The following is an 18,771-nucleotide window of genomic DNA, read 5'->3' on the forward strand; positions in this document are numbered from 1 at the left end:
CTATGCATACATAGAACTTGAAAATACTGAATGTGGATTTTAACCCCTTAATTGTATGCCCATGAAAAAAAGGCACGTAGAAATGTCTGTATTTCCTCTTGGACAGCATTAGATAATTACATAGTATTTAATTATTATTATTTTTCTTGGATTAAACAGATTTGGCTAAGTAGAGTTACAAAGAAATGATGATAGTTTCATGAGAAACTTTCATTTGTCAGAGGCATTTTATGTTCTATGTAGCATTGTTCATGTAATTGTTTAGCTGCTACTTCATTTAAAATGTCACTGGAGTTCCTCTCATGGCTCAGCAGAAATGAATCTCAGGAGCATCTATGAGGACGCAGGTTCGATCCCTGGCCTTGCTCAGTGGGATGGGGATCCAGTGTTGCTGTGAGCTATGATGTAGGTAGCAGACACACCTCAGATCTGGTGTTGCTGTGGCTGTGGCTTAGGCCTGTGGCTATAGCTCCGATTCAACCCCTAGCCTGGAAACCTCCATGTGCTGTGGGTGAGGCCCTAAAATGACCAAAAAAAAAAGTCACTAAAATATTAAGCAAAATGCTCTAAAAAGCCCTTTTGAGGTCATGAAATACTTGTTTTTATTTTTATTTTTTGAGAAAATTTACAATTTTATAAATATATATGATTAATAAAGCTCATTTGTTGAATGGGTTTAACTATGTTGACACGGGCTTTACTATAAATGTTGATTTTCCTATCTGTATGAATACTATAATACCATAATCCTCCCTAAATTCCAGATTCAACAAATTTTAGTTTCCTAAACTACATATAGCCTTATAGTATTATAGAACGAAAAAAAAAAAAATAGAGCAGCAGGATATGTAAGTAATTTTTGAAATATATAATTTCTTTTAAAAGCTATATAGTAAAAAATCAATAAATAATAATATTAAAATCTATTAGCTTGAAATCTTTTAATAATGATTCACTCTGGCATGGCCAGTTTTAAGGAACATGATTTCTTTTAACTTTCAGAACAATTCTTTTAAAAATAAAGAATCAAAAGAATGAAAGACTATCATGTTCTTGCATTTAAAAACACGAGTGAGAAACATGGGTGTGGAGTACGTTGGCTGCAAAAAAGAATGACCATGTACTCTAAAGAAATAAAACTTTACTTCACACCTATAGTGAATCATTTCATGTAGAACATGGTGATTGAAAAAAGGTAACTTTGGGAGTTTCCAATGTGGCTCACCAGTAATGAACCCGACTTGTATCCATGAGGATGTGGGTTCGATCCCTTTTAGTCAGTAGGTTAAGGATCTGGCATTGCCATGAACTGTGGTTAGGTGACAGATGAGGCTCAGTTCTGGTATTGCTGTGGCTGTGGTGTAGGCAGCAGCTGTAGCTCCCATGCAACCCCAAGCCTGGGAACTTCCACATGCCATGGCTGTGGCCCTAGAAAGGACAAACAAAAAAAAAGAAAGAAGGAAAAAAGTAACTTTGGAAAAGCCAAAATGATGATTTTCAGAATTTGAATGCATATTTAGTGCAGGTCTACATTGGGTTTGTTGTACCTCTCATTGCCTCAGATGGGTCTATTGAGTGTCTCTTGCCACATAAGACTATTCTCCATGTCGTTGTTGGAATAATTCCTGTGGGAAAGTTAGCAAAACTTTTCACATGTTTAGCACAATCATAGGCTTTGATGATGCTTTCTTAGATATAACTTGAAATTTTTTTGGAAGACTTGTTTTTGCAGCAGTTGATACTACTTTGGTCAAAGTTTGCTTTCTCACAAGATTAAAAGATAGTAATTTTTACTGCAAAGGTATAACATAAGTGGAATAGAAAAAACATTCTAGAAATATGTATGTGTATTATTTCTTCTCCATGAAGGAAAAGAATAATTGGTCTTAGATATACAACATGTGCTTGACCAGGGAACTATATCCAGTCTTCTGTGAGAGACCATGATGGAAGATAATATGAGAAAGGGAGTGTGTGTGTGTGTGTGTGTGTGTGTGTGTGTGTGTGTGTGTGTATGACTGGGTATAAATCAACTATACTCTAACAAAAAATAAAATAAAAAACAAACAAAACATGTGCTTGACATTTAAATGTATTGAACTTTCCCAAAGGCACATACAATTCATGCAATAAAGGGAGGTGATTCCTCACTCTTGAAGGAGTAATGCCTTGGTTTAGTTCTTATGGTACATAGTCGTCTTAATATCTATGCCTTTTGTTCTGTATTATTGAATGCTACACTAAGGTTAAAAATTATAGGAAAATAATAGTGAAATTAAGAAAATTTAAAAAAATACTATATAAAACAATCTATCAAATTAATTTTGCATTATTATTGAACATTAATAAGAAAATTGTCTCCAAAATCACAAATATTATGCTATATTTAAGCCTTCTAAAACAAGAGAAGAATATATCAGCTTTGATTTTTTTCAATATATGGTGTTAAATGAGTCACCTATCACTTGTAAGAATAGAATTTTTTTTAATTTGAACTAATAGAACATGATTGAATATGAATAAGCATTATAAGTTAAAGATCCAAAATAGAGCAAGAGAGATAAGGTACACTAATTGAATATTTTTTGTATATACAATTTTTACAGTGGCTATTTTTTATTGTATTAGTTATTATAAATTTTAAAAATGTAATATTAAGGACCATGTGCATCCTAAATGAAATGGATATGATCAAACCATCAAGCAAGAAATCTTTTTAGTCCTTACAGGTACTTAACTGTGTCCCTAGATGCAGTTCTGAAAGAATTAATATATAAAAGAATCAGTGTTCTAGTCACTATAGTACAACGAATCACCTGAAAACATAATGACCTAAAGCAACAATAAAAAAAATAATTACCTCTTATGGTTTCTGTGAGGAATTCAGGACATTTTCAGCTAGCAGTTCTGGTGTAGGGTCTCCAATACATTTGTAGTCACTGGTAGATGGAGCTAAAATACTGGGGAAAAGGAGATTCCCAGATGTATATATTTCTTCAAGTAAGCTCACAGTCTTCATCTAGTCTTTTCCGTGGCATAATTTGGGCTTCCTCGTGGCATGGCAATAGCCAAGTAACTTACAGGCAGTTCAGAATTCTAAGTGAGTATCTCTGTAGAGCCTTTTATCACTTAGTTTCAGAAGTCACATAGTGTCACTTCCACCATACCCAGAGTAACAAACTGTAAGAGGAACATGTGTGATGCAAGATACTGATGTGGTCATCTCTGGAAAGCAAAATTTGTCACAGTTAGTAATCACTAAATAATTTTATTGAGAAGACCCTAATAATTAATCAATTTTATTCTCTTTCTAAACAAATAAAAGCCTTTCCCTTAGATCCCATTCTAAATGAAGATTTTTAAGCATGATATTAAAATGCATTTTGATAGGTAGAGTAAACTAAGCAGAAATAATCTAGATGACATGGTTAGATGGATAGATGAACAAAGAAGAGGAAAAAAGAATTATGAGATGTGAATTATAGATTTTGATATACTAATCTTTGGAGTAGTAACTATGTACTAAGTTGTATGCTAGGAAATAGGATGATATAAATAAGAATGAAGCATGGTCCTCTCTTTAATATAGTTTATCATCCTCTGAAATATTTAGCCACATAAATAATTATAACTCAAGAGACTGAAATGCATATATATATATATATATATATATATATATATATATATGGTGGATTCTATATACTAATATGTATATATTAGTATATATTAGTAATAGATATAAACTATTACATATATTAGTAATAGATATAAACAAGGCTGGTAAAATGAAATGACCTTCCAGTTGTTAATGTCTTTGTGCCAGTGTTTTAACACTTGTAACTTTAGTATTTCATATATGGAAATGGGATGATCAACATGCTTTATAAAAATTCAGTGTGTTAGTGATATATATGTGCCTCATAGTAACCCCAAAGGTATAGTGTATAATTCATTGTAAGATGGATTTAACACAGATGGATTGATTGAAATTGCCATAAGTCTCTCACGTTAGCACTATTTCACTTATAATTTTACTGATAGAATTATCTTGGTAACGATCCAAGACGGCAATACTGAAGTGATACGCTAGACCACAGGATGTATCTATCCCTTTTTGATGAATGAATACTCACTTTGGATTTATTTAACACTGAGACAGTTTATAGAGATGACTAAGAATGTGGGTTTTAGACACAGGAAGATTGAGTATCTTGTTCTGCCTTTTATGGCCATGTGATCCCAGGAAGTTACCTTAACATTGTTAAAGCTCAATTTCCTCATTCTTAGAATGGAGATGATAGGATTCATGGTGCTTGTTCTATGCAAGGTAACTCTGCCATTATTATTATAATACCTTCTAAGACTACTCTTCGAATGTATTATACTATGGGTATTTTTATTACAGAGAAGATTCATTACGCTTTCTTAGATTACTTTTTTTTGGAACTTCCTTTTCAACATATTCCAAATATTTAGTGTTAGAACTTCACTATAATTTCATAGTATATTAAACAATATTTCAGTGAGGTAGATCACAACAAAGCCTGCTTCAAAGCTAAGGTTGAATGAAAACTGATAGCTAAGATTTAGTTTGCTTTCGCTTCACTTAAGTACAGAAGAGCTGATACGTTAATTGGAAGAATACATGGAAGGATTGACTTACCTTTATTAAAATGCAAGTAAATGTATGAGCTTCCCTTAAGTAGCAATGCACCTCAGGAAGCAGGAGGAGGGACATGGAAGGTCAGCGGAGCTCAGAACCATCAAATTACTGCATTTTCTATCATTTCACAGAAAAACCAGGGAGAGGCAGAGATATCATGACATAAGAATCCTGTCTCTAACAATATTCAAGGAATATTTCTAGACCCTTCCTGTGTTTTTCTGATGCAATTTTTTATTGCAGTGTTGGTCCTACAGCTGATCTACTTAAGTCTACTCTATGGGGAGGTATTCAAATTTACTTACAATTAATTTCATGTATATTTTTTATTTATTTCACTAATGTTGGATTAATAAAAGTGAGTTAACTTTGGCTCTCTTTTTAGGAGTGACCAAATAAATTGTAAAAAGCACATTTTTTTTTCTGCCCATATAAAGGGCAGAAAAGTACTTTAGTTTCTCATTTCCCTTTGGAAAATCATTATGTCCACAAGCGTGGCTGGTGTTTTGACACAGTGATTTATGTAAGCCTTCTGGTGCTGTGAAGTAGTTGTTTCCTAAGCAACTAATAAAGTGCCTTGAACTGCTTATAACTTAATAATTGTGTCTTTCTTCCTCACTCAGAATCCTGTAGAACCTCAAATAATCCACTAGATTTTTGTTACATCCATTACCAATTGCTCTGCGTGTACTGCAGGCATGAGCTGTGAAAGAGACTAATGTGGGTTTAAATACTAGCTCTTATACCCACTTATTTAATATTATGTAAATATGTAGTAAGCGTCTTCCATTTATTAGGCACTTTCTTAGGACCAGGAACATAATGCTGAGGAATACAGAGTCTCTGGCCTCTAGGAGGTTGTAGTTCATGGAGGAGACTAGTAAACATTTACCATGCAGTGATGTATGTTAGGATAAAGGAGAGCATTGTTTCTCAAAGGTGCACCAGAGGAACATTTGTCTTATTAGGTGATAAAGAAATTGTAGCATATTTATTCTAGCTGAGACATAGACAATTCAAAGGAATAAACACAGTTCTCAATGTCTAGGAGTTGGAGTGAAGGTCAGGAGGGAAAAGGCAAACAAGGAAGATGAGAAAGCAAGTAGCAAGACAGAAGAAAGACCCTATATGATGGGGGAACTGAAATAATGTATTGAGTTTGAAGGAAACAATAGGAGGAACTTCTTCAGCTGAAGAAAGTGGTGGCCAGATCTGAAAATACTTTTCATGTTATAAAAAGGACCTTGCCATTTATGAACTGCAAGGAATTGCAAGATCATTTAACCTACCAAGTTATAATCTTGTTAAGAATGGTCAGACAATTTTTATGTTGTCCTTAGATTAAAAAAAAAAAACTATTAAGGTGGAATATCAATTACAGTTTGCATTAATCAGGTTTATTTTCTCAATAATTGGCCTGTGTTTTGGAAGAAGAAATGTATTTGATTCATGATTTAGTTAGATTGAAAATTCAAATTCTAGTTCTATTACTATAATTCTAACTTCTGTTATCAATGCAAAGAGAAAATCACCCCTGATGCATATTCTCACATTAGGGTCCCTTATTAATTCAAGTTCCCAGAATATATTCATTGTCATTCCAGGGATTGACCCTTGATTACTTTCCTTTATGTTGCTTGAATTGTTGGAGGTAAAAGTTTACATTAAAAAAAAAATATTAGTTTCAATTCAAGAGTTTTGGGCATCAATGAAGTTAATAAAATTTTGGAGTCCATCATGGCACACTGATAATGAACCCGACTAGTATCCATGAGGATACGGGTTTGATCCCTGGCTTTGCTCATTGAGTTAAGGATCCAGCATTGCCATGAGCTGTGGTGTAGGTCACAGATGCAGCTTGGATCTGGGCATTCCTGTGGCTGTGGCATAGGCCAGCAATTTCAGCTCCGATTCAATTCCTAGCCTGAGAATTTCCATATGTTGTGGGTGCAGTCCTAGAAAAAGACAAAAAAAAAGGGGGGGTAATAAAATTGTATGATTACTTGTGGTATATTTTAATATATGAATCATGTAGTATAAGTGTATATTCGTTCCTTCAGAAGGGGGAATTGGTTGAATATGTGTTAATGAGCCTCTTCTAATAATGAAAAATGCTGATCAAATATATTATTAACATGGGTAGAAATTGAAAATCCACAAAATTTTATGTCAGAAAATGAGTAATATATATCTGTGTCTGGTGGATGAGCAGCCAAACAATTAAATTAAATATGTGATCAGATAGAAAATAAGAGAAATATTTACTCTAAATATGAGTTGTTTCCTTCAAACTGTATTTTCACCTTTTATGACTACTAGTGCTTGGATTAATGTTTTCTCTCCAACAACAGAAGTGACTGATTGAAAAATTATCCCAACTGGTTCTAACTATTCAAAGGGAGAAATTTGGCTTGAGAAAACTGACAGTATCATTGAATTCCTTGTCTACCATATCTCCTTTCTAGTTTTTCTTCTTTCTGTGATCCAGACACATAGAGGGAAACTGCTCTTTTATATGTTGTGCCCATGCCAGTCTTAGTTACTACTGTCTTGCCTGTTGCTATAGCCTTGTCTGGCACATTGTTGTCACTCAGTATGAAGTAAATAAATGTGCAGCACTGCTTCTTCAGATGAAGTATCTCTGGATTAAGAGATGAGAGTTTGGAAAACAAAAGGATATTACAATGTAAATATAGTGAGTGACAAACATACCTCTAGGTAGAAGACTGGATTCTCACTATAATTTTATTGAAATATGTTTGCTGGACTTATCATTTCTTTTATTGTTGACATTTACTATACCACAAAGTGGGCGACCGATTTGCTCTGTTGGACGATGGGAAAAACGCAACGACACTGGGGATCTGAGATAAGCAGGAATGTTGGGCAATTGAAGATGAGTTGCAATTTAAGTATTGGAGGGGACATTGTGAGAGTCTAGCAATTTGGTCATTAGAGAGCCGGGATTAATTTGTTCACTTTTGCATATGAATTCGACACTAAGTGTTGCAGTATTTGCATATTTTCATTACTTGCCAGACATCCCTCACAGACTTCCCTAGAACTAACATTCATTAATTCATTCAGAATTATGTGAGAATTACAGAGGGAATCATTGATATGAATAGATTGGATTTTTTATTTCTTTTATTTTCATTTATCAGTTTAAGTAGAGACAAATCTAGAAAGATATTACTGATGGAGAATGTTGACAAAAACTCAGTTAAAAATTGCATCAATCTCTGACTGTTCTAGAATCTAACAGTTTGTCAAACAGGCTAGAGAAAGAGAATCTATGGTTAAGTAACTTACAAATAATATTCACACCTTAACAAGGTGCCAAGTATTTCCCAGTGTAATTTGTGCCCTCTTACTATGGCCATATTTGTATCAGTTTTTATCTTCTAGATTAGGAAGAAAAATATTGTTTCTCAGGATTTCAGCAGTGGTAGTAATTTTTAATACAATTTGTTCTTCAATCCCTTAAATTCTCTTCAGAGCTGAATCAACATAAAAATGAACAGGAGTATAGTTAAAGGCATATGTGTCTTGGAAAGTATCCCCACTTCCATATTTCTGCATGTTTCCATTAACTGCAGAATTATCCTGTCATATCACTTTTTGTCTGGAGTGGAACCTGGCCTTGTTCCAAAATATGTGATGTGGTAATCTGTTGCTATGGAGATTATGAAGCCCTTCTAAATGAAGCTATAAAGCAGTCATAAATTCCTTCACTCCAGCAGGATGTGGATTTGAAGAAAGTATATACATTTTGGAGAGATCTGAATAATTGCCAGGAATTAAATTGTCCATAATCCTTTAAGTTCCAGGTGCTCATGGTGGCTCCAAAAGGTGGGAGTTGGAGCTACAAAATGAGGCAGCCTGGGTTATTGACTTGTTGATGCAGTGCAAAAGAACAAAATGACTGCCTCCCATCCACATTTGTTAACTAGTTTCAATCTGCTCTGCCACGTGAGGAAAAAGCCTGCCTGGCTCAGAAGTAACTCAGACTCTGTGTTCCCTCTATCTGTGGGGTTTTGTTTGGAAAAGTGTGGCAGATGGACTTTCAGCTTTGAATGAATGTCAGTTTTCCTTCAACAAACTTGTTTCTAATTGCTTTTGAAGGAGAAGGTGAGAGGCAAAGAAGGATAGAAAAACAGAAGAAATATATTTACAAATTTAGGGGACAAGTTATATACATATAACCTGTGTTTAGCAATAGACTTTAGGCTTAAGAAACCTAAGATGAGATCTTGATAATGTTTCCTGGGATTTTTATTAAAAACAAGAAACAACGCAAAGCTAGATAAAATTTTATTTTACTCATTAATTAAAAATAAGGCCTCCATCTCTAGAAATTTTATGAAAGTACAGTTCGGAGTTCCCGTCGTGGCTCAGTGGTTAATGAATCCGACTAGGAACCATGAGGTTGCAGGTTCGACTCCTGGCCTTGCTCAGTGGGTTAAGGATCCAGCATTGCCGTGAGCTGTGGTGTAGGTCGCAGATGCGGCTCAAATCCTGTGTTGCTGTGGCTCTGGTGTAGGCCAGTGGCTACAGCTCCGATTCAACCCCTAGCCTGGGAACCTCCATATGCAGTAGGAGCGGCCCAAGAAATGGTAAAAAGACAAAAAAATAAAAATAAAAGTACAGTTTATAGCAGGCACTGTCCTACAATATGAGATCTCAAAGTACCTACTTAAGGTTATATTGAAATTTTTAAAACTTTTTCTTGTATGTTTTTGGAAATATTTTCCTCAACTACTCTGGTTTTAAATATGTCAACTAATTAATGGAGCAGACAGCTTATAGCTTAGAGTTATTCAATTATTATTTCTCTTATGAAATAAGTGTAATTTTTCATAAAAAAGATCTATAAGTTTTTCAGACATGTTGAAAGCAAACTTTGTTCAAAATCTTCAACTACTTTATGAAATTATTACTTGTGCATAGATAGACAGATACATTCAGTGGGTTGGTATCTAACTGAATGTATTAAATACGTTAGGAGTTAATCCGGTGTGGTAGGCAGAATTCGAAAATAGCCTCATGATCCCCACCACCTGGTGTTATGTACTACATAATCCTCTCCCCTTGACTGTGGAAGGAACCTGTAACTAACTTGCTTATAACTGTAGAATACAGCAAAGTTGTGGGATACCAAGCTTGTGATTATATCACAAGAGAGGGGTAAGGTTTTGTTTTTCTAAGTCACCAGCGAACTTCTCCTGGCCTCAAAGAGATGAATAGCCATGTTGTAAACTGTCTAAGAAAAAGGTCAAGAGGCAGAGGGAACAATATGCAAACATCTAGAACCAGAAGGCAACCACCAGCCTGTTGTCAGTAAGAAGTAAAGCCAGGGCCTGGGTCCTCAGTCATATAGTCACAAACAAATGAAGTCCACCAAATAACCTGAATGAGCTTGGAAAGAAATACTTTCCCAGCCAAGCCTCCAGAAGAGGACTCAGCCTAGTCATCACATCCTTGCTTATAGCTCTGTGGAGCCCACAAAACCTGTGAAATAATAAATATGTGTTATTTCAAGCTGCTAAATGTGTTGCACAATAACTTAATACTTATATATCCAGCATATAAGAATTAGAATTGAGAAGAGGTAGCATAAGTAATTAAACTATTGTGTCCTGTCTAAATTTCTCTCTCTAGGGGAAAAAAAAAAGTATACCCAAATCTACTATGAAATATCTAGAGGGTAAGCATGGCATTTTTTTTTTTTTTTGTCTTTTTAGGGCTGCACCCACGGCATATGGAGGATCTCAGGCTAGGGGTTGAAGTATGCCACAGTCACAGCAACACAGGATTCAAGCCACGTCTGCAACGTCTGCACAGTTCACGGCAACGCCAGATCCTTAACCTCTGAGTGAGGCCAGGGATCAAACCCACTTCGTCATGGATACTAGTCAGATTCATTAACCACTGAGCCATGATAGGAACTCCAAGAATGGCGTTTAGAAAATATTTTATAAAAATTATCCATATATCTTCTTAGTTTTATTTTCCTAATTTCAAGAGATTTTAGAGTATATGAAACAGTCAAATTATTTGATTTTTTTATCATTTAATCTCATCCAATCTTAAAAATATTTCCTATATTTTAAAATCCATCAGATGAATTTCCATTCTAAATGTATTACTCTTTAAGAATTAAGTTTTTGAAAATCATATGAATAGTTCTGTGTCTTTACATATTTTACTTAGTCACATTGTGTATGTTCAGATATAACTATATGTTTATGAAATTAGTTATTTCTTTTAGCATTTCCCTCAAACTACTGTATTATATCCTCAAACTGCTCTTCTAAAATAATAGTCTGCCTGTTTGAAACCTCAGCATAGTTAAGAATTAAATAAAGATTATACTATCCCATATCCCTCAAGCTGTCACTATAAAACAGGCTGGGTTAAAGAAAAAAGAAAAGATATTTCTGGCAAAAAAAAACAAAAACAAACAAAAAAAAACTACGTTAACTATAGCTGCCCAGAAACCTGACAGTAAAGAGGTGTTAGAATCAAAAATAAAGTTATTCAGCATGAAATCATGACAAGACTTATTGGTGTGAATACAGATGATGCCCCAGCCCCAGGTCCCTGTTTGAGGTTTCATTGTGTAGTTATACCCAACAGCTTTGAATCTCAACTCTAAATGACCACTGACAGTAACAAGCCTAGAAAGGTTTGATACCAGGCAACTTGGTGTGACACTGGTTGTCATGAGCAAGGCTATTTTGATATTTTATGGAAACTTTTGTTCACAGAAGCTTTAATCTGGGTTAAAAAAAAATACTTTCTCTACTTCTTTACTTTGCAGTTCCTATTGACTCAAGGACTCCATTCTTATTCTGGAAGGATAGACAAAATCCTCTTATGTCTCACTTTTGCAATGCAATATATTTGAGAATAATATATTGGCTAGTACTGGTTTGCTTAACTTAAATTAGATATCCTGAAATTCTCCCTGTCAGCAGACTGGAGTCTAAAGCCCATAAGAATCACTCTACTTAGTATACAAATTTGCCAGAGATAGTGAATGGATTGAGCGGCATTTTAAATCTCTTGATAACAAGAGAAGTAGCTTTGTATTATAAGCCTACTATTTGTTGGTATAAGATAAATCTACTGTTTAAACAAGTCAAGTTCAAAAATTAAATACAGAAAACAAAATTTGTATCTTTGACCACCAATTTGCCTTTTATTGTTCATTAAACACCAGTGCACAAATCAATTGGCATGAATGCAAAAGTTTATGGTAATCTCCCCAGCTGTATGTAGGATGTAGCTGATTTTTGGCACACAGCTAGAACATTTGGGTTTCTATTTCATTGCTCTGTAAAATGTGCAAAATTCATTTCTGTGAAAAATTCTCACAAAATGCTAATACAATTAGTTTTATGAACTTTTTAATGTTCACAAATATATATTTTGCAGAAACACAAACAAAAATATATGTTAAACATATTCAGGTAGTTATATATGGAAGGGGAGGGGAATGAGAATAAGAGGTACTCAAAAGGAATTTAAGAAATAAAAATATATTAAAAGAGACATTGAGGGAAAACCTACCACTGACTCTGTGTTGATTATCACAAATTCATATTCAGCATGATATTTCCAGTACATATGTATATGTACACATTGGAGTGCAGTTTTTAAAGAGAGGATGGACACTGCTACTCTTCAACTTTAAATATTTGACATTTTATTTTTCCATGTTTTTCCTAAATTCATGATTAATACTATAAAGGGTACATAACTATCCTTAAAGTTGTTCAATATAATTTACATACCCACTTTCCTATTTTTGATTGACTATATATTTCACAATTCATTTTTAACTGTTTATGTGACTTTTTCCTTTTATGAGATAAATGAAATAATAAGCTTTTGTGTCTAAATGCTTTTAAATGTTAAAACTATTTTCATTGTTCACATTTTTCTAGAGCATCTAATATAGCCAATTTCTTCTTTAAAGTAAACTGATTCCACATACATGTCATTGACTGCTATGCTTTAAGGAACACATCTTCTTTGTTAGACTTTGTGTTATGTCTTATACCTCTTAGATACCTCTTATATGTACCTCATATAAGAACCACTCCATTACAAGCAGGATATCTAGCCCACTTATACCTCCATGAGTTTTAGAAAAAGACATCTATGTGTAGATGTGGAGTGTGAATGGCAGTGTTGCCTCTGTGGGAAGAAAAAGGTGCTTCTTCCTCTAAATAAACACAATGCCAAGTCAGAAAATGAGGGCTCAAAAGCGAGTGCACTGAATTTTGCCTCAAATGACTTCTCTTCAGGCACTTTTACCCATGACCTTAGTTAAAGGTAATAAAATGGAAGCTCAGGAAGTTAAATGTCTCAAACCAGGGTTCAAACACTAAGTCTTTAATTTTTAAGATTCTTTTTTTTTTTTTTCTATTCCAATGGAAAATGGTCATTACTATAGGGTTAACATTCAATAAACACTTCCTATATGTTTTATATGCACACAATATATGCCAGAGGTCCCACAAAGCAATGTGCTCTCTAATTAATCTCAAAATAATAATTCTATCACTATTTTAAATATGAGAAAATCTAAGCTTAGTAATCAGACAGCTTGATGAAGATCAGCTGACTGGTAAATGTCACATTGGAGTTTCCACTTCGTATGGTCAGTTCCAAAGCACAGGTGCTTGACCACAGCATTGTGTGGCATCACCGTGAACTTCATGAGCTGGATTTGGAAATAGTAGTCTTTCTGTACCACCATTATAGTCAATGGACAGAAACTTAGCCTCAGTTGCATACTCCCAGGCCCCCTCCAGATCTGTTGATTCAGAGTCTCCCCAAGAATCTTTATTTTTAACAATCACCCTATAATCAAACCTTAGGTGACTAACAACTATAACACATGGCATAACTGATCACAGGCCCTCCTTGCCTGAAATTCTAGTGACATGATAAAAATCAGACTTTAAGGCATTGCATTACAAGGGTTTACTTTATCTGGAACTTGCCCATGTACGTTAGCTTTCTCTGTTTGGACCTATAATCTAATCATATTCACTTTGTGTTAAAATGGTAATAATACTAATACCTAAACATTACCAAGCATATACCATATTCTTTTACTCTTTAAATTATTTGTAAACTATGCCACAATTAAACATCTCAATAAGTGTGTGATAAGTACTATTACTATATTGATGTCTGGATTAAAAATTTGGATAGAGGTTAAAGAATTAGTTCAAGGTCACATAACCATTGGATCCTAGGCACTTGCCTGCCACCTCCAACACTCTTAACATGGGTGCTGGTATATATTCCAAATTATTGACATAGTCACAGAAGTATGAGAAAGCATGGTGTGATTAGAGGAACAGCAAACCCTTTAGTACCATAACTCTACAGCTTTTTCAATTCTCTGTGATTTTTTGCTCACTATAAATAAGGAGCCTGACTGAGACTTAAATAAGTCAGCTCACTTGCCCAGGGTACTACCTATCTAGAAGAGGCAGAGTCAGAAATCAAATCCATGTCCAATTCCTAACTCTTCACAGCCCCTAGCCTCTCTAAGTGTGTTCTAGTGTCACGCAGTGCACTTGCTGGAATCCCCTCTTTTGAATTAATTACATGTTTCCATTGTTGGGTCTAATCCCGAGGTCATCCTAAATCACAGTTAAACTGTGAGAATATATTTATCTGAAGTATAAGTATTTTCTTTATTCTTTTTGGATTTTCCTAATAGTATTAGATGCCTAATCCACAATGATTCTTGTTTCCATGTGTATCTCTCACTCATTCTTCATTTTCACAGACACTCTAGTTCTCTAAATTGAGAGCTCTGTCTGGTCTTTTCTTGCTTGTCCTGGGTTATTGCTTCTGGCCCTTTAAAATATGCCTCCTTCAATCTTTGCCCACCAAAGCGCTACCATTCTTTTAAATATTTGTAATAAAGGGGGACATTTCCCATTCTTTATTACAGAAGGAGTATTTTATAGTGTTTAAAATCATTTATTCAAGAGCATATTAGGCAAACAAGGTATTGGAGCCCTGTATGTGTGTGCTTTGTCAATAGAACAATTCATTAAACAATTTACTTTATATTTGAGACTCCTGGCTAGAGGTAATAAAGCAAAAAAGATAAATTAAATAAAGCTCTGCCTTTATAAACTTATATTGTTAGGGATACTATGATACATACAAAAATCATCAAAGCCATCTATGAGTTTACTTAATAATGAATGATCAACTCCCTCAGACCAATTATTTCCATTGCTAGAAAGGGATGCTGATAATCAGAACAGAATAAAAGATATTTCTGTAAATATATTAAAATTAGAAACTACCTAAATGTCAAAATATAAGTATTTTGATAAGTTATATATACAGCATTAATAACAATCGTTTAAATCTAGATTTATTGACAAAAGGAATGCCTGTGATATTTTGTTAAAGGAAAACAAAAAAGTTCTCCAAGCTGAAGTTGGAGTCGGTAGGGCAGAATTCAACTTGGCTTTAAAATGTATGTGAGCGAAAGAAAGCGCTAGAGAAGTTTAGAGGGATTATATACCCTATATTACACAGAAATTACCTGAGGATTTATTTTAACTTTTTCCCTTTTGTTTATTGTGTTTTTAAATTGGTCCCCTGAAATTCACCCGTACTTATGCTGTAGCATATAGGGGGTTTTTTGCATCTTATTAGTATATATTCCAACTCTAAATATGGTAATTTTTAAAAAAGAAAGGAAATCAGCTGTTGTTGTCTATAAGACTTCAATTGATAATGATGGAATTTCTCATAGGACAGGAGGAAGAGATGAAATTTCCTGCATTCTAGCTATCTTTCTGTGTCATCAAAGTTATAATTGGACATCACCAGAAATGAAGCTGACTTTGTCTTTAATAAAAAACACATTTAGTAATTTTTGTTGTTCCTGGAACAATCTTTATAATGCCAACTACTTTGTTTAACCAACAATATCAATGTATGGATTATCCCACATATGTGTTGTTTCCTGAAATGAAAAAAAATTCTTCTCAAACTAAATATATACAACTTTGTTTAAATGTTCATTGATAAAGGCATCTTTATTAAACTATAATTTCAAACTTTTAAAACATCAATTGTTAAAACTATAAAATGCATCCATCACTTGTAAGTTCTCACCACTGTCCCCCAAATCTACTGTGTTTTGAAGGAAGCAAATGCTTACATTTGTTTGAGTTGTACATAAAATCAGAGCAACCAGGTTCTGCCTGAAGGTTCTAAGTTTTCACCTATTATTTATCTGTGACTTACATCTATATATTTTACTCTTTGACATTTGACACATTTGACTGACCCTGGATTATTTACACATTCTTCAAAATTTTTCCCTTTCTGGAAAACTGAACTAGCAAGATAAGTGAATTTTGTGTTATATGAGATATTGCTCTCTGAGAATGAATGTGTATAATGCATTCTACAGGTATTGTGTGTTATTTTTTTCTTACATAGGATGAATTATGGTCACAATAAATAATCTGCTTTATCTATGAGGAAAACATGTGCTGTGGGGTTTTATCTTGTGTATACCTCATCTGGTCATTTTTAACCAACTTCAGGATATTTACTCTGTCACTACCACTACAATAAAACATTCTGAAATTGCTTTCATTTTTTGATTCTTCCTTCTCGGTGTCTCAGATGAACATGTGCGCAAAATTTGATGTAGACTTGCATAAATCCTAGGCATAGTAGATTCTTTAAAAATTTATACCTGATTTAGATAACAAATAACTGTGCTTATTCACCAGTGTACATGTCCATTTTCAAAATGTTGTTGTGGGGATGTCATATATCAAAATATTTAAGAAATATACTATAATTTTTCTTGTAGTATGCTTCTTTAGCACTGTTATATAGAAACATGTGCCTATTAAAACCTAGAAGATATATTTTTAGTTTCTGTAGAATGTGTGAATTTTTCTTATGGCCAAAAGATATGAAAATGTAGAGGACTTGATATAAGAAGGTGGATTTAAAGGCGAGAGAGAGAGAGGAAGAGAGAGAGAGAATGATGAAAAGTGATTAAGAGGTTATTTTGACTTGTCAGTAATATTGTCACTGTATGTAAGCTGTTAAACTTCTTAGTACTGATGGGGTAAAACTGTCGAAACGGCCACACAAAAGAGAACAGAGAATCACCAGACAGGCTGACAGGACACGGTACAATAAAGCGGCCAACATCGATGATCAGTGGGTTATCACTTTGTCTTTGTGTCTCTAGCACCTGCTACTAATTGGTGCAGAGAGCTCACCAGTTCCTATGTGGTTTAGCACACTCAGCTCTCCTGGCCCGTGTTGAAGCAGGACAGCTAATTGCTGTTGCTTCCGTGCCAGTGCATCACCATGCTGAGCTAATAGCGACAGATAGAGGGCAGACGGATTCCTGTGAGCAGCTTAGAGTTAGTTGCCTGTGATAACTAAGGCAGTTGGCATGCATCTCAGAACGGGGAGAAAGAGAGTGTGCCTTCTGGGTTAATACGTGGAGGTTTTTTTTTTTTTTTTTAATCTCTAGTAACATTTTCGTGATGAGCCAGGACTGGATGTTAGTGCCTCACAGCAACAAGACGTGTGGCATGAGAACAAATCGTCTTGGAACTAGATCATGAGCATTGGTTGTTTTGAAAGGAATGTGCAGGAGGCAGCCTTGGCAAGAAAACTTGCTGCATAATCTTACTCGGGCTAAAGATGAAACTTTAAACCGGCAAGTAAGTTCTTTTTTCTCCCCCTCTCTTTTCTTGATCTTTCAAATTTAAGGCACTAGTGAAGTACAGAGAAAGTTAAGACCTTGCTTTGGTAAAATGGGTCTCTTCATATTTCCTATCAGACTTGCTCAAAGACTAGAGTAGTAATGATGTACCTGTAATTATCTGCTGGAGGAATGTGCACAACCCCTTATCCCCTCAGCCTTCCAGATTACTGTGTGGTGTTGTAATTATGTTGAGATATCGATGTAATATTTAGAAAGACATGCTTTTGAATTATGGCTCTGTGTGGTTTGTCATTCTTTAAAGATTATAATCTTCAGCCACTTTCTTTGCTTCTCTCCCCTTGACAAAATATAGGAATAGGGTGTCAATGTCGACCTGCTATGTTTGGCTTTTGTGTGGGCAAATTTGTGTGTGAGAGATTTACTTTTGTGTGTCCTAGTTGTAGGAGGTTAGAGTTAGTGACTGAGTTAAGAGTGTCTAACTCTGGCTCACTATTAACAGTATTATATTTTGTGTTTGGTTATAATATAGAGTATCCTGATGTTTCCACTACAGATGTCTTAGTATGTGACAATATCAGCTCCTTTATGAAAGTATTGGAAGGCTTAACCATTCAAATCCAGATGCACTTTATCCTTATAAGTCAAAATTAATACTAGACGTGATTGACAGCTTTCCTGCTTTGTGGTGTGGCCTTTACATTAAAAACAGACTTTGGTAACTATAGGGAAGGTGGGTCCTGAGTAGCAAGTCTCACATCCCATCTGCTGGTCCTTTCATGTCTCTATCATGCACAGATGGCCATCAACAAGGTGGAGTTGTAGCATGAATGCAGAGAGCCATTGTTAACTAGAGTGTAATGTGACAGCCTCATGTAAGGTGGACTCAGTCCGTGCTCATCTGCTTTCATAAATAGAGCTAATTGTCAAATCTGGTAACCAAATACCTAAGGCATAGTTACTGTGTTGCTTAACATCAGAGAAGCAAATGTTTGATAAAGGAGGCAGGTTTTCAACATAGAATGCTTCCTATAGTTTTCACACCTAGTTTGAAACTTTTTCTACATGCACAGGTGAACTTATTTTTCACTGCAAATGGCCCTTCTCTTAGTTCCTTTAGTTTTCTTTAGTCGTGGCTAAGTGTGACTCAGTACATTTATCTCTACATGTGAGTCTTCAAATTTCAGGAACTTGATCCCTTTGACTGTGGACTCATTCTCCTATGAAATAAAAGTGCAATTTAACGTGTGCCCAGTTGTACTGAGTGGGGACATCCTTGTCTCTCAGCTGTTGTAGTGATGTGCATGCAGAGCAGGGGACGTGAATCCCCATCAACAGAAATGATCGC

General features: G+C 34.8%; 1 protein-coding gene across 1 annotated transcript in view; it reads left to right on the forward strand.

The window, feature by feature from the left end:
• PCDH15 (protocadherin related 15) overlaps positions 16,477-18,771 on the forward strand; it is an 857,865-nt gene continuing 855,570 nt past the window's right edge. Inside the window, 1 exon segment of the mRNA XM_021073535.1 lies at positions 16,477-17,421. The gene's annotated coding sequence lies outside the window, so the exon portion shown is untranslated.

This window comes from Sus scrofa, chromosome 14 (assembly GCF_000003025.6).
Source record: "Sus scrofa isolate TJ Tabasco breed Duroc chromosome 14, Sscrofa11.1, whole genome shotgun sequence".
Classification (NCBI taxonomy): domain Eukaryota; kingdom Metazoa; phylum Chordata; class Mammalia; order Artiodactyla; family Suidae; genus Sus; species Sus scrofa.